The sequence below is a fragment of the Carex rostrata genome, chromosome 7 (assembly GCF_964058835.1).
Source record: "Carex rostrata chromosome 7, lpCarRost1.2, whole genome shotgun sequence".
NCBI lineage: Eukaryota > Viridiplantae > Streptophyta > Magnoliopsida > Poales > Cyperaceae > Carex > Carex rostrata.
In genome coordinates this window covers 4844747-4855799 of record NC_135924.1, presented here as the reverse complement: position 1 = coordinate 4855799, position 11053 = coordinate 4844747, and the positions used below count along the sequence as shown (strand labels likewise).

The following is an 11053-nucleotide window of genomic DNA, read 5'->3' as shown; positions in this document are numbered from 1 at the left end:
ATAATTTATTGATTGGTTATTCTAAGAAAATGAACAGTGGTAACTTTTTTAGTAGGAAAATGAACAGTGGTAACTTTTTTAATAGGAAAATGAACAGGAGCCGGATTTTATGAAAAGGCGAATGGGTCGAATTTGAATTGGATTTTAGTTCCAAGTTTAATTTAAATATAAATTCGAGCTGAAAATTAATTTGAGCTATAGAGTTCAAATTCGAATTGAGCTCGAACTCTGCACAAGATTTTATTATTAAATATAAAAAATTATGTATGAAGCCATTTATAGTGAAAAGTTGAACGCGTTTAACAGAAATGAATTAGATTTCGAGTTGAAGTTCGAATATTCAACCAAAAATTTAGTCTAAGCGAATAGATCAAGTCAATCTCAAAAGAATCACAACTACGAATTTTTCTTATATTATTTTTTTCTTTGCTCCAACGTTAGGAAGGAGTATGAGAGAAAAGGAGCATGAGAAAGCACTACAATAATAATCTTAGAGTGAGTCTGTGGTACTATGCATATCACGGGTTATTACCGTGCTACGGCTCTATATTCGAGTTTTTAAACTCTAACGGTCGATCCGAACCGTTCATCTTGTTCTCCATATTAATATGTGTTTGGAGACCAAATTTTACATTTTTTTAATTTTTTTTACTATTTTTTTAGATATTTAGAAAATCACTTGATCTAAAAATTCTGAACCATCCAAAAACAGTGATTTTCAATAAATCTAAAAAAATAGTAAAAAAATTTCAAAAAATGTAAAATTTGGTCTCCAAACACATATTAATATGGAGAACAAGATGAATGGTTCGGATCGACTGTTAGAATTTGAAAACTCGAATATAGAGCCGTAGCACAGTGCCAAATCGTAATATGCATAGTACCATAGACTCACTCATAATCTTATATTTAGAAAAATAGTAAATTATTGAAATCTAGTTTTTTTTTTTAAATATATGTGTTCAACTAATATATTTATTTTTAAGTTTATGTATTCATATTTTTATGTATATTACTATTTCAAAATATATATATATATATATATATATATATATATATATATATATATATATATATATATATTATTGTTGTAATTTACCGTTAATGGAAAAATTACATGGTGGTCCATGGAATTGTGCATCTCAGTGGAGTCGACAAATGCAACCATACAAATTTGTTGCATGTACTCATAAATTATTACTCCTCTCCATTTCAGTCTAGATACCATTTCCATTTCGGTCTAGATTTAATGTGTTTTAAGATTGTATGATCTGTTTTAAAATTTGTGCATGCGAAAATTGAAACATACTACATAAATTTTAAAACAGAGTGCATGTATTTTAAAGCGAATCAGATAATATCTGAACCCATCGAATTAGAGTATATTTTTCTTTCTTTTTTGAATAATAAAAGGTATTGGTATTTATTTGCTTTTAAACACATCTTACAAATTTTTTACTTACGTCCATACTACAAGCAAAAAGAAAAATCTTATACAAATAAAATATGAGGGCCTTTTTGTAAATTAAGATAGCATTTAATAATGCTTGAAGAAAACGATAGAAAGTACACAACTTTTCCAGTTGTTGTGATTTGCGCTTTTCCATATTTTTGCAAAGTTAGCAATTAACGAATTTTGCATAATTTTTTTTTGATAAAAGTGGACTAGGCCACCAGTTTCATTAGAAACTAGAATGTCTTACAAAAGGTGACTAAAAGTCACTAACCAAAATATGAACAAAAATTAGAAATCAGGGATTCCTCAAGTTGTGGAGCAGCAAGAGGAATATCTAAAGTGTCAGAATTAAAGTGAGGGAATAAGCTACAGTTTGCTTAGGACTAACAACAGACAAGTCAAAATTATGACAAACTAAATGCCATGATTATTAAGATGCTACTGAAGAACTGGCATGAGAGGAGCTGGGGTCATTAGGGTCGACTGAATGATGGATTGCTGCATCTATGGCATCAAATTCCGCCCGATCTCGGAGGTATTGAGATAGGTCTGAACCCTCTAACCCAAGAACGGGTTCTTCCTCGGAATCCCAGCTGTACTCGTCCTCCTCTCCCGTGTTGGTCTCCGACAGAATTATAATGTCTGACTGAGACAAGAATGAAGTGTCCACTGGTAAAACTAAAGTTAATTTAAAGAATGAATCATCAGAATTGATTTTACACCAAAAGGTAGTTAGAGATATGATTTGAGAACCTAAGGAAGCTAATGTAGGTATGGTTGTATTGTTAAAACATACGTTGTTCCTAGCTAACTATACGAATTTTGCATAATTAATTTGTAGCTTGAGCCACATCTACGAAGCTTTGTACCAAATTCAGATTCGTACCGAACAATAAATACCAGAATATTAAAATGTTTGTGGGTCAACCATTTTTAGTTAAAACTGAAAAATCACGTTTATTATAATTAATTAAGATGATATTTTTTATGTGAAAAATAAACAAATTTAAAAATAACGTCTATTGAGAATTAAAAAAATAAAACAACAAGAACCTTCCAAAAAAATAAAATTTTAATTACGCAATAATACAACAATTTGCACGTTTACTAGTAAAAAAAAATATATTAAGAGCAAGGTCTCCGACAACGAATTTTAGTTGAAACTGAAAATCATCTAATATATATAATTAATCAAGATAATATTTTATTATATATAAAAATTGAGAATTAAAATAAAACCGAACCCTTTCAAAAGAAAAAAAAAAGTTTAGTAGAAACTAGTGTTGTAAATGGTATGCGGTTATCGGAAGGATAGTATTTAATAATGACGACCTTTTTGTAAATAATTAAGATTAATTGGCTCTAATCAGAAATAAAAGATGAGGACCTTTTTGTAAATTAAGATAGCATTTAATAATGCTTAAATAACACGATATAAAGTACACAAGTAACACAACTTTTCCAGTTGTTGTGATTTGCGTTTTTCCATATTTTTGCAAAGTTAGCAATTAACGAATTTTGCATAATTAATATGTAGCTTGAGCCACATCTACGAAGCTTCGTACCAAATTAAGATTCGTACCGAACAATAAATACCAGAATATTAAAATGTTTGTGGGTCAACAGTTTTTAGTTAAAACTGAAAAATCACGCTTATTATAATTAATTAAGATAATATTTTTTACGTAAAAATAAACAAATTTGAAAATAACGTCTACTGAGAATTAAAAAATAAAAGAAAAAGAACCTTCCAAAAAAAAAATTTAATTACGCAATAATACAACAATTTCCATGTTTACCTAGTAAATAAAATATTGAGATCAAGTCTCGGACAACGAATTTTAGTTGAAACTGAAAATCATCTAATATATATAATTAATCAAGATAATATTTTTATGATATATAAAAATTGAGAATTAAAATAAAACCGAACCCTTTCGAAAGAAAAAAAATAAAGTTTAGTAGAAACCAGTGTTGTAAATTGTAAATAACGGTATGCGGTTATCGGACGGATTGGGTACCGTTGAGCGATTAATCGGAAATAATCGAGAATAATCGGTTATAATCAGAAACAATCGACTGATTAATCGGAAATTCCGTAACAATTTGATTACCGTCAACAACTAATCGGCCGATTAATCGGCCTAAATAGGCGTTTTTACAACACTTGTAGAATTTTTTTTTTAAAGAGTTAAAAGTTAAAACCAACAATTTGCGAGGAAGTCATGACATGGACGCAATTAATTAGAGGAAGAAGAAAATTAAACAGAACTGGATAAGACTGTGTAGATTTAAAATTTAAAATTTGGAATTTGTCAAACTGACTTGTGACAATAAGAGAAGTCTTGCACCAAATACTTTGAAAAGGGAGCAAACAATTCAACTTTGATAAGTCCAATCTAGTGTTTGCAATGTAAATGACTTAATTTATATTTAGTACGACACAAGAATAAAATAACGAAAATATTAATATTTTCTAGCTAAAATTTTCAAAACAATTATTTGATTACTTGATACTCTTTATATAGCTTAAGTCATAAATTTTTAATTAATTGTCATTTTTTTCTGTTCGGGATTAAGAATTTAAGTAGCATTAAGAAATTGATGTTCGGTTGTCTTAATCCTTAGGTTAAAGTTAAGAAAACTAAAGGAATGGGCAAAGGACTAGAAATCCGAACAGAGAATTAAGATCTGGACAAAAAAAAAAGCTAAATGAGGTGATCTTAATCCGCGTTAAAAACAGGTGTTTGATAGGATTAAACGGCTAAGAAAGCGAATTAAGCCTTAAAAAATTGTTAGAAATATAAATTAAAGGTTAGAAAACAATAATTATAAAGGTTAGAAAGCAATATTGCATATAATAAGATGACATATTCAATTAATTAATTTAATTATATATTGTTTCTTCAAGTAGTCAAATTGTTGTTAGCATGCCATAGTTGAATAAAATGGGAATATAATAAAATTGCTTCAAGAATATAATTAATTCTTTCTTGTAGGCCATGTCAGCTTTATAATAATAAAAGTTGTTAATGAAGTAACCACAGAATATTGATTTAAATTAAAGTTTCAGTGTCTTGCACGGTTAATTCGTTTAAACTTTTAATTTAAAAAAAAAAACAGAATTTCATGTATAGCCTTCAAAATTCTTGAAATTATGATTTTTTTCTTCTAAAATTCATATTATTATTATTATTATTATTATTATTATTATTATTATTATTATTATTATTATTATTATTTATTCTTCTAAATTTAAAAACTCCAAATACCCAATTGGTTTTCTTTCCCATCAAAATTAGTTCTACACTTATAAATCCTCAATTCTTGAAATGTGTATAATAATAATTTGAATAGCAATTTAGGTGTGTTAATTAGGGAAATTAAAAACCAGAATGATTTTTAAAATAATTAATTAAGTGTGTTGGTTAATAGGGAATGCATTTATATATTACAATAGTTTTGAAAAAAAATGGAGTTAGTTTAAAAGAACAAAATATATTACTTTATTCATTCCTTCCATTATACTATCCTTACACTATACAGTCATATTTTTAAATATATCCTAAGTGTTTACAAGAATTATAATTTAGTTAAAATTAAATAGTTCAAAGTTAAAAATAGACAATATACAGTCATATATTTAAATAAAGAGGAGGGATCAAGTTACAACAATTTTTGAGTTACAACAATTTTTGAGTTACAATAAGCATTTTCTATATTTTCAAAGTCCAAATCGTCGATCCAAACCGTTAGATGTGATCGCTACAATAAAATGTACTTGGAGACCAAATTTTACATTTTTTGAAAATTTTTTTTACTATTTACTAAGATGGGTACAAAAACTAGTCAAATTCAGACTATTGAATTTCGTACCCATCTTAATAACTAGTCAAATGCTTATTATAACTTGTTGTAACTCAAAAATTGTTGTAACTTGATCCCTCCTCTTAAATAAATATATGTTAAAAGAAATCGAGTACTGAATGGTAACCAATATAGTGTATGAAAATATGATATGGTTGTTAAAAAACTAGCAAATACAATGAAAGGTAAAAGGTAAAAAGTAAAATATATATACTGATTTTCATAATTTATTTTCTTTTACGTGGTCAACTAATTAATAAGAAGAAGGTCAAGATGTTCATAACTTCATATACAGGTCATCGTCGATAATGAAATAACAGCGTAATCAGTAATTACCAGCAAGACTCATTAATTATAGTGTTGGAATAAGCAGATCAGTCACAGCTTAATTACCTAGCTTTATTATGTTGCACCCTTGTATGGGGATTGAATCGTCTGCTCCCTGGAGGCAGGAAATTCCTGCCCCCAGAGTCACTGTTGGTGGACCCCCTAAACCCTAAACCCTAAATCCTAAACCCGGCCCCACCCTGCAGTGACTGAGGGGGCAGAATTTTCCTGCACCCCGGGGGCAGGTGATCTGCTTCCCCCTTGTATGTGCATTTGTTAAACAAATCAATCAATACAAACATATATATATATATATTTGGTAATAGTATATTCTTATTATTTGAACGAGGAGTAATCCACTTACACTTTTTTTTTTTCTGGTGACATTGAATTACACTCTATATTTTTAAAGTTTTCAAAGTCTAAACAATCGATCCAAATCGTTTAACATGATGATATATTAAAATGTGCTTGCAGATCAAAATTTACATTTTTTTATTTTGTTTACTATTTATTAAGTATTTTACAAAATCGTTGTTTTCATACCATTGAATTTGGTACTCATCTTAATAAATAGTAAAAAAAAATATAAAATTTGATCTGCAAGTACATTTTAATATACCAATCATGCTGAACGGTTTGGATCGACTGTTTGGACTTTGTAAATGTAGGGTGTAATCCGGTATCACCAAAAAATGGTGTAAGTGGATTCCTCCTTGAATTATATATTTGTTCTAATAATCTCAATTAATGTACATATATAGTTTATATATTAAGGTTATATATTATGTTGCACCCCTATATATGTGCATTTATTTGTTAATCAATACCAACGTATATTTTTACTATTTGATAATTATTTATTTTAACAATCTTTAATTATTAACACGATGTACAAATATTGTATATATTAATGTTACAAAAAAAATGATCAATTTAATATATATGTTTAACCGTTCATTAAAGAAGAACATGTATCTATATTCAGGTAAGAACAAAATAAACCAATAAACGTTGTCAGACCCAAAATTGCATGAAATTACATTTCTCATAAGTCTCAGCTTTTCAAAATCAAGTGCAATTAATAATAGATGTTCCACTGTTTTCCAGTCAAAATACAAGGACAGATGACTTAATATCCATCGTATATAATAAAAGTATTTCTATATCAAAGAAAAGAAGATTCCACAAATAAGTCATCAGAGAATGATCTGATTAACATTTGATTACATAATTTTTATGTGATAAGTAATAGTTTCTGAGTTAAGATTTGGACTGTCTAATTGAGATCCACACTAATATTAAAGAGCCATGTACATTATAGGTGTGAGCCATATTGATTCGAATTATGTTGTATCGTTCAGAATGTGATTAGGAAGGCAACAACATGATTTTCTTTTATTCTTTTTTCTACCATTGAAGCAAATTAAAGATATGAATAAGTTTGGATGCACTCTAGAATAGTTAGAATAGCTACTATTTGAGAATATTAGATGAGAATAGTGATTTTTGGAAGAGTGTGTGAATAGTGTTAATGTGATGCTATTCGGAATAGCGAAAATGTTGTTTGGATTGAACATTTAGAATAGCAATGGAGGGATTGAACATTTAGAGAGAGAGCACCAAATGCTATTCCGACTTTTTGTAGGAATAGCGAAACAGCGCTATTCAGCCTGTTTCGAATAGCAAGTGAGTATGTTTAGATGGATCAGATTTAGAATAGCGCTATTCTCAGTATATCCAAATGTATCCATAATGGTTAAGAACTAGCTTTTGTTAAAGATACATGCCCTCTTATGTGGAAGATTATGGATTCAAATAATATTAATTAATGATTAAAATTTATTAAATTGTGAAATGGAGACATGGACAATTAATACACCTCCACTTGGGGATTATTTATTACAAAGAAAAGTCGTTCAGACCAAAATTAGATTTGATTAGTCAAGTGGTAAAACCCCTAAATTCCTTTTTATTAATAATAAAAAAATTCAAAGTAAATAGAGTCGTCAAATTAAGTTCTCAAGGGATACTTAAATTTACAATTATTTGTAGTCTTTTACGAAAGCCCGTACTTATGCATATATTTTTATTTTCTTTTTTGCTTGCTCACAAGAATAATTATATCAATCCCCTCACCTCTGTCCCCCTATTTATCCCCCCACTTTCTCTCTCTAAATTAACTTCCTTAACTACCTTTTATCCCCCATTAATTCCACTACGAATTTCCATTTATCCCCGCATTAATTACTGTTATCCCCACATTAATTACTATCATTTAATAACAATTCCCGCATTAATTATAATGTCCTTTTAATAACAATCATCACATTAATTATATTGTCCTCTAATAACAATCCCCGCATTAATTATAATGTCCTTTAATAACAATCCCCGCTAACAATTATTTATCTGTTTATTGATGTTCAATAAAGTATTCTGACAAGTATTTATCCTTATATCTCAGAAGTATTTATCATTGTCCCTGACATGATAATACTTTGATTTGATTAAGCATTACTTATTGACAAGTTCAAGAACAAAGTTCAAGAAAATATTTATTATTGTTCTGACAAATATTTATCATTATATCTGAGAAATATTTATCATTGTCTTTGACGTACATATGTTTTACTAAAAATTGCAATTATGTCTGAGAAGTATTTATCCATGTAACGTAAAGTATTTATCATTATGCTTGAGAAGTATTTATCGTTGTCTTTGATATACATATATTTTACTGAAAATTGCAATTTAAAGTTGATAAAAATTGATAACAACCAATTATTAAAAAAAAATAACGTTATATGGTTTAAATTATTTATATGAAAAATATACAACAAACTTCCGTTGGGCCGATTATTATATATGAATTCATATAAAACCATAACATATTTCAATTCATGCAACATATATACATATTGTCTTTTGTACACATGCAATCCCATGTGATCCAACACATAACATATACTCCTCAAGATCCAATACAATTGTTTGTATAAAAGTTATGTCCTTATTACTTAATAACCATGTGATCAAGGTTTGGCCCAAAATTCGTGAAGTTGAGCTCATGTTGCCAAAATACTTGGTTATGATCAAGTTTGGACCGAAATTTCATACATACTTAGTTGTATTAGATCCGACATATCAAAAAAGGAGTGTGCATGTGATCTATGACATGATGCATCTTTGTTAAAGGTCTCTAACAAAATTGCATCTCCAATGGAAAAATACAAGGATCAACATAAAGAAAATATTTATTATTGTTCTGACAAGTATTTATCATAATGTCTAAGAAGTATTTATCATTGTCTCTGACATAATAATACATTGATTTGATTAAACATTACTTATTAACAAGTTGAAGAACAAAGTTCAAGAAAAATATTTATCATTGATTCTGAGAAGTGTTTATCGTTGTCTTTGACATACATATATGTTTTTGTAACGTAGTGGAAACCGTAAAATTTTAAAATAATAAGTTTCGAAATAATAAACTGAACATGAATTCTTTTAAATTATAATATGATATTTTGAGATATATTGAATTTTAACATTTAAAAGATATCAAGGATTATTATGTAAAAATTTCTATTTTTTTTTTTATTATTTTATCAATTCTTGAAACTAGAGGGACCAAATTGCAAAAATCCAAATATTAATCAAAACCCTTCTTTCTTCTCTTCTCTTCCGTTTGATTCCGTGTGCATGTGTGTGTGCTTTGTGGATGTGGTAGGTGGCCGAACCAAGAGAGAAAGAGAAAGAGAGGGAGAATTAAGGGAAATTGCTCGGAGATTCGAGAATCGAGCTGAACGAACGTCTGATTTTCTCTTTTAGCTTTCTAATTGGTAAATCTCTTGACTTGATCCTTTCGAAACCTAGTTCTCGATTCATTGTGATATTGGTTTTAAACTTGAAATTAGGTGTTATGATTCGATCGTGTTTCGAAACTTTAAAACCTAAACCCTAACTTCTTTAATTTGAGTTTCTAATGATTAAGGTTTGCATTAAAATTGGTAATGTTAATTTAGTTGTCAATTGAATGAATCAGGTTAGTATAGGTATGGTTAAGAGTTGATTAATCTAAACCCCAACCTATCTGATTGACCATCGATCGAAATGGATCTGGTTTTAAGCCAATTTAGGGTTTCTGATATTGAACTTGAAATTAGAAGTTAGCATTTGTCCAATTAAATGTTTTAACCCTAGATTCAAATCGTATTTAACCTAAACTAAATTGGACATATAAATTGGATATTTAAACAAGGATTAAACCAATTGAATATGGAAAATAGGTGGAGGTTCAATAAGACAAGGGAATTCAGAATCCTTCGAGACGTCTGATCCGTAGACGAACATAACGTGATTCGAACAGGTGCGGGGGTTCACGGAATTTATTTTGAGGTTTATTTACGAATTAAATAGATCGTTTTAAATAGCATGTTGAATGTCTGATTGCTTGCATCATTGAATTATTGCATAACTGACTAAATGAATCGATTGAACTGTGTTAATCTGTTAACCTTGCATATTGGTATGGTTATATCGATTGTTTGTTCCTTGGTTCTGATATGGATTGAAACCACAGTACTGAATTGTTATATATATTGTTTGTTACTGCAAAATCTGGGTCGCTCCTAGACTTTGATTCAGGAACCATATGCGCATTTGGGGAATGACCCCACTGATTCCAGTACCGGTTGGAAAGGGGAACTGTTATTACTGTGATCGTAAGATTACTGAACTGTGGTTTACTGATTACTGTTTATTGTTTACGGAATACTGAATTACTGAATACTGTTTTCCCGGTTATATTGATATAGATGTTTGATTGAGAACCAGAATGAATAGAACGGTTAAGCTGGAAGAGATAGATTCAGATATCTATCCTTTAAACCGGAATGGTTTAAATGTATTTAAGTCCAAACATCTTATGTGTTTTCGATTGAAACTCTCTTTAAAGAGGTTAAATGTAGAAATTCATTTGAATTTCATTTCTTTGATATTGCATTCATGATTCGTAACTGTTTGATCGTATATAATTCTGAAATAGGTTTCTTATAAATTCAGTAGCCCAACGGAAATTCCGCACTGGGAAAAACTGCGAATAAGTTTTTCTCACCCCTTTTTTTTCCATTATGGAATTTTCAGGACCGAAGGAATAAGACGTCGGGATCGAGCAGTGAGGAGCCAAGAGGGTATAGGTATATATGCCTTAGTCTGAGATCATTTTGTACTTGTTATAGTACTCTGATCCTGTTTTGTTGTTTATAAGTCCATATTTACCAGACTTGTGTAAATTATTTCCGTTTCTTTTGAATTTATGTTTATATAAGTTTGTGTTTATGCTTTCTTTTATATATATATGATTGTTATGCATGTATGTTGCTTAATTGGAAAATT

General features: G+C 29.0%; 1 long non-coding RNA gene across 1 annotated transcript; it reads left to right on the top strand.

The window, feature by feature from the left end:
• Positions 1–9379: 9379 nt before the first annotated feature.
• LOC144557650 (uncharacterized) lies at positions 9380–10845 on the top strand. Its single transcript, XR_013512734.1, has 3 exons — positions 9380–9498; positions 9946–10025; positions 10802–10845. It is a non-coding gene; the product is annotated as an uncharacterized LOC144557650 (long non-coding RNA).
• Positions 10846–11053: the final 208 nt, after the last annotated feature.